The following is a 6,748-nucleotide window of genomic DNA, read 5'->3' on the forward strand; positions in this document are numbered from 1 at the left end:
AGAAACTGTTTTCACAGACTTTTTCTTTCCAGAAATGCCTCAATTCTTGGATCATTCTCTGCTGTCAATGCTGAAAGCTAGCTTGGTCTGGGAAGAACAGAAAGGCATTTAAAAGATGTGAAATTAGATAGGCTTCTTCTACACAGAAGACATTTATAACAAAAGAAACTGTATTGTGTGGAGAAGTGGGACTTTTAGGTGCGATACAGGTGCAAGACAGAGAAAAAAGCTATTACTTCAGTTCCTTGGACTGTGGTTGTCAGCACCCTGGGGACACTGCCAGCCCTGCCCCAGCCCCAGTGAAGCCACAGCAACACCGGGCTCCAGCTCCCCACAGCCCTGCCCCACCACAGGCCCAAATCCCAGCCCCAAGGGTGTGCCTGGAGCTGGGGCTGGGGCTGCCGTGGTGCCCCCTGTGCCCTGCTCCTGGTGGGGCAGGGGCACAGGACAGGCTGCCAGGCCCTGCCCTTACAGACACATGGGCAGCCGCTGCTGACCCCAGCCCCAGTTTCTTAGGGAGCAGAATGGTTTTCTCCATCGTCTTTGCCATCAGGAAAGTGTTTGTGCCTGTCTCCACACAGTGATTCCCTCCATGGGCAAGGTTTGAGTCCAAGCCAGTACAGGAGAGGATGTACAAGAAGTGGTTGTCTGTACAAGAAGGGCAGGTAGCACGGCTGGCTCGGGTCTTCTGCAAAGCACCCTCCAAGCTGGCTGAGCAGAGCTGCTTCGCGTACTTCAGGAGCCATCTCTCCACATTCACCCCGGTAGTACTTTGTTTCCAGCCTTGTCTGAGCTTGTTTCACAGCAGGAGCAGGTTAGAACCCCTCTTGTGAAGTTGTCCTGAGCCAGGTTTTTCTCTGAACCAAAGATCTGGAAGTGTGCCCTTAGCCCAAGGCTTCCCATCTGTCAGGAGGGTATTTATCACCTGAGGTGTTAGAGCAGGTGCAGAGTACCAGCAGGTCTAGCTTTGGCTGCAGCTATGATGACGGCCCTCTAGGACTGCTTATAGAAGAATAAACATGAACAATATGGGAAACAACAGGGATGTAGCCCTTCTTGCATTGCCTGTGTGCAAACTTTGCTCAGGCAACGAGCAGCCTGACTGGTTCAACTGGACCACAAATGGAGGAATGGAGTATGGGGACACATGGCATAAGGGTGGCAATAAGACTGTGACTCGGCAGAGGGCTGTGAGACATGGTAATCTCAAAAAGGTCAGCTCAGATATTTGCTCTCAAACAGCAGTTTAAGACGTAATTGTTATAGACGTAGCTGCTATAGCAATGCTGAAATTTATCATGAATATCTTATGAATATGTAATATGTAGTATGCATAGTTATATGTGTTTTGCTTGAGGTATTCTGTATGTAGTTCAAATCTAACATTGCATCAAGTTGTTTGATTCCACTTCAAAAAGCCCACCATTGTATTTGTGTATTGGGTTTATGTGGCAAGGCTTTGGTGGTGGAGAGCTGCAGGGGTGGCCTGTGAGCAGAGCCCAGCAGCTGCCCCATGGCAGATCAGAGCCAGCTCCAGACAGCTCTGAAACAACCCACTGCTGGCCAGAGCTGAGCCCATCAGCATCACTGGTTGGGCCTCTGGGAGGGCAGATTTAAGAAAGGGAAAAAAACTGCTGTGCAACAGCAGCTGGGAGAGAGAGGAGTGAGAACCAGCCCTGCAGCCCCCAAGGTCAGTGCAGCAGGAGGGCAGGAGGTGCTCCAGGCACGCAGCAGCAGTTCCCCTGCGGCCTGTGGAGAGGCCCCTGGAGGAGCAGGCTGTCCCCCTGCAGCCCATGGGTCCCACACGGAGCAGATCTCCACGCTGCAGCCCGTGGAGGAGACCCCGGTGGAGCAGGTGGATGTGGCCTGGAGGAGGCTGCAGGGCTGCCAGGAAGGACTTTGTACAGTTGATCCCATTTGAGGGAGGGCAGATGGACTAGGTGGCTCCTGGGGACCCGTTTCCAGCCCTTGTATTGTTATAGTAAAGGGCACAAATTCACATTTTGGATGTATGCAGTGCATTTCAAATTAAACGTTCAGTTGTTTATATCCACATACAGTAGAAGGGAAGATGGTACCAAACAACTGCATGAGGAAATGTACTCTAGATCTGTGCCTCAAAGGCAGCAAGCTAAAAAGACATATTATTTTGGAAGGAGTTAGACCTAGATAACCAACTGTTTCTGACTATTAACGGGGACATCATTCTGCTGAGTATGCTCCATCAGAGTGCTCTGTCTTTCAGGTGGGTCTCAATTGTCTAGTAAAATGCAGCTCATGCAGGCTCAAGTGAGTGTCAGCTTCTTATTTAGTGAGGCCATTTTTGTCAAGATATTTTTCTGAAGTCTTTTATTATCTGATAGTTCATTATCTGGCTGTTCCAGGTGAAGAGTTCTGAGCAGGAGTGGCACTGAGAGCGTGCAGATAACACCCGTGGTGCTGATGCTGAGAGAGGCTGGCTACATGGGAGCCTGAGGCAGCAGAGCAGTGACTGGGTGGGAGCCAGAGCCCCAGTTTGGTGGGTGCTGGGAGGAAAGAAACTCTCCCTCACCAGCTGCGGGAGACAGGCCAGGAGATCAGGCCTCAACAAGTCTGACTTGCATGTATTTCTCGTCATAGCTGGGGGGCACTCCTGCTAAAAACAATTGAACTATCAAGGTGAGGCAAAACCAGCAGTCAAAATTATGTTGTGAAAAGCAGGGGCAAACCAACTGTGCCCTGCGTGCCCTGGGGCAGGGGGAGCTGTTACTTGAATGGAAAGATGCTCAAAGTTTTATGCTGGAGACATTTTGAGAAAGGAGATTTCTGGACGTTCCCTGGGCAGTCTGGAAAAGAAGAGATCTTCTTACTTTAAAGAGAGTTATTCTGCTCAGGAAGTCTTCCTCAGGCAGGGATTCTGTGTATTGTACTCTTTCTGAAGGAAACTAAAATGCTCTAACAGGTGAGCTGCAGCACTGAACTGCAGCCTGCGAACTGAGCAAGGCATGTGGAAATAACAGGGGTGGTTAACGGGGACAGTGGCAGCAGGAACTTAAGTATGTAAATCTAGGAATTTCTGTGGACTCCTGGAATTTAATTTCCTCTTTTCATGTCTTCAATCTGTGACAGAAGAGCAGTGGAGAAAAAAGGCAGTGAGCAAGTGCAAAGACATCCTACAGAAAAAAAGAGAAGGATTACTGCCAGTGGCTTGTAGAGAGTGGTATCACAGCTGTTTTGAGGATTTTTGGGGTCCTAAATCTGATTCACAGAATTAGAGGAATTAGAGGAAAAGGACAACAAAAAGGATTACTTAGTTCAACCATAGTGGGGTAGGAACATGGGGAGATTTGAAATGTCTGTCAACTGTTTATCAAACCTGTTCTTGAAACTTCCAGTGACAAATATACCACAACCTTCCCAGGCAAAATTTCAATGCTTTACTCTCCATAGTGTCAAAGAGATTTATTTTTTTTCAAATCTTGATCTTAAATTTCTTTTGTATATTTAAATCCATACTGCTTGCCTTATTCTCCGCATTTATGATGAATTGACTAACTACACTTCTTTGCAGTATTCATTTTATATATAAGTATACATATGTTAAAATAGATGTATGTTTATACATCTGTATTTGAAGGTTCTTCTGTATTCCTCTTGTGATATAAACTCTGGCCAAAACAACTGACTCTTTTTTATCCTTTTTCCTTTTCTCCAATTTACCCCACACAGCTTCCCAGCAAGTTCTGTTTAATTTGAAGAGTTGTTTAAGTTGGGAGGAAGAAGGTGTTGCTGTGACACTCATTTGATTTTTCAGGTGTATAGATCAGGCTTTGTGTCAGCCTTATTTACACAACCTAAATATTTATACAATCTGTAGATTTTGAACCTTACCTAACTTCTAGCCTGGTAAAAGGATTATGCTTACCACTTATGCAATTTTTTCCTTTTGTCTCCAAAATAAGCCTGGATTTACCTGTCCTCACAACAGAGAGGCAGTGAAGCATGTCTCTGTTTTACAAATAGGAAACTTGCTGCAGTGTTTTGTCCAGGAGACATCATCGATGGGACAGGCGTTAACATGCAGGTGCCTCAGAAACATTCTTGAGCTCCTGGTACACATTAAGCAGAACCATTTCCCCTGGCAGGGAAAACTAGCTTCTTGCCTTCTCCTCATCTCCTTTCTCACAGCCACTCCCTCCTTTAGTTAGAAAGGCAAGCAACAGGCCGTTGTGTCTGGAGCCAAGAGCTTACATCCAACAATTACTGGGGCAGGCAGCATCAGTGTGGATTTCTGACCATGCCACTGCCTGTTCCATGACATTACATTTATTCACCCCTTGCCTGCTTATGGAGTAAACTCTCCAGGGCTGAGACACTCTCATATCTATCTGTAGCACTTAGTGTTTTGACTTTGATATCAGGTGGAGGCTGTGATATTAATAACAATCACCATCATCACTAATATCCTCTAGCAAAAGTGTTAAGTATCCACTAGAACAAACAAATGATTAGCAATAGACCTCTCCAAAAATAAGGTACCAACATTATAAAGATGTCTTTCACGTGTAGTTGATGAATGGAGCTAGGTCCTGCTTTGTGTTTAGTTTATCTGAACAGTGCCCTGATAGCCCCCTTGATTCAGTTTTGTGTCAATGGAAAAGATTGCTGTCAAGCAGGAAACCACTAAAGAAAGTTAGAGGATGCTGCATTAGGTGCCCTTGGAAAACAGACAGGGGTTGAGAATGCTGCTGCTGTGACTAAACAGCTGAATATAAAACTGAAAAACAACAACAAAAAAATGGCCAATAAATACAAAAGCTGTGCCCACCACTCACTATCCACTCAATGACTTCTTGTAGCTGATTTTTCACTTGCTGCTCCAATTAATGCATCTTTACCAGGAAAGAACAACTAGAGATTAGAGAAAGTACAAAGCAGTTTAGAAACTGGTTCTTCAAAATGTATTTGCATCTGATGGGAAAACCATAACTTATCCATATTTCGTGGAGGTCATGACACACGTAATTTGGTTCAAGAAAGTATAAAGAGATGGGTTTCAGAGAAATTACTCTGTTGTTATTTCCTTGTAGAAGGAACTGTCCTTGATGATGGATGCTTGATTTCTCACTCACTTGTTGGGAGATGCATTCGTTCTCTTTCTGTTCCTGGATTTGTTTTCCTATGAGAGTCTTTAACTCAATTTTAACATTTACAAATCCCACAGGGCCTCTTGAAAAGCCCTCTGAAGTTAGCAGAAATATTTTTGTGCCACTGACAAAGTTTACTGAATCAGTGCCTGGAAGTGTGTCTGGTTAATGGACAAGTCTGCTGTGCATCACTTAAGAAAATGTAAACTGGAAGCCAGTGCAGCAGAGCTGCATGATGTTCTTAGTGAAGGTATAAAACGAACAAGCATGCGCAAATCTCTCTCTTTCTTGAAGCTGAAAGCCTTATAAAAGGATTTTACAATTTGACACTAAGCATTCATTTTTTTCTGTTTTTATTACTATGTAGCTTTATAGTGCTCTTTTACCAAATTAATCTAAAAACATTAGTCTCAACTCACAATCCACTTGTTCATTTTATCCATATTTATTTTCCTTTTCAAGGAAATCTTCCTTCTCCTTCTGATTTTTCAAATTTAGGTAAAATCTGCTACACTACCTCATTTTTTGTTGTTGTTGTTCCAAATAGGTGCCTTTATTTTTCACCACATCTTAATCTTTGTTATGTTTTTTAATATTTTACAGTGATAATGTTACATTTGGCTTTTTTTCCCCACTGTTCTTTCTTACTCATTTTTTTCTCTGTTTTTCATGCTTGCATGCTGTCTTTGTTAGAGGGAATATAGCATTGAGAAAATGAAGCTTTTGAGCCTATTAATATTAAATATTCAAACCAATCAACTTTAAGCCTCTTTTATTTCAACAATCAATATCTTTTTCAAAAACACAGAAAATGCAATACTGAAATTGTGTGTTTTGTAGTCTGCAGGAAAAAAAAAAAAAAAAGCAAACCTTATCAATACTGTTATCTTCCTTTTGTTGGCATCCAGACTAGTGCTGAAGGCTTGTAAAAGCCAGCATGAGATCCTCAGTCTCCTTGGAGGGAGGGACACAGCTGTGGAGGTGGTGGAAAAGGACAAATTTGCCTGCAGAGTTTCTGTGATATGGTGGGGTTGAAGGCAGACATGTTTGCAAGTCTCTCCCTGGGCTGTACAGTTAAATCTTATGACAAACTTTCATGCTCTTCTTCTATCAGCAACTGAACTTTCAGTCTTGAATCATCTATTCCTCTTTTCCTTATCATTCCTTTTCATTGTCTTGGTATTCTACTGATACATTGTGATGGCAAGGGAGGGGGAAAGAACTGAAAATGCAAATAAGAGCATATTTGCATTAGACAGATTTCCTTATGAGTTCTATGAGATAAACAAGGAAATAATAAATCCCTTGGTAATTTTTCAGTTGTATGGACAAACATCTGACACCTTTGCCTGCGCGTTTAGCATCACCCACTTTTCCAAAAAAGTATCATCTGCTGCACCCTTCTGGACATTACCAGGACAGCACATTCTTCAGAAAATCCCAAACAAAATCAGGTAAGATTACATCATAGCTTTCGTGAGCAGTTATGTGGCTTCCATTGCTTCTAACAGAAAATGTGCACAAAATCACAGAATGGTTTGGATGGGAAGGCGCCTTAAAGACCATCTAATTCCAGCCCCCCCTGCCATGGGCAGGGACACCTCCCACCAGACCAGGTTGCT

This window comes from Anser cygnoides, chromosome 3, assembly GCF_040182565.1.
Source record: "Anser cygnoides isolate HZ-2024a breed goose chromosome 3, Taihu_goose_T2T_genome, whole genome shotgun sequence".
NCBI lineage: Eukaryota > Metazoa > Chordata > Aves > Anseriformes > Anatidae > Anser > Anser cygnoides.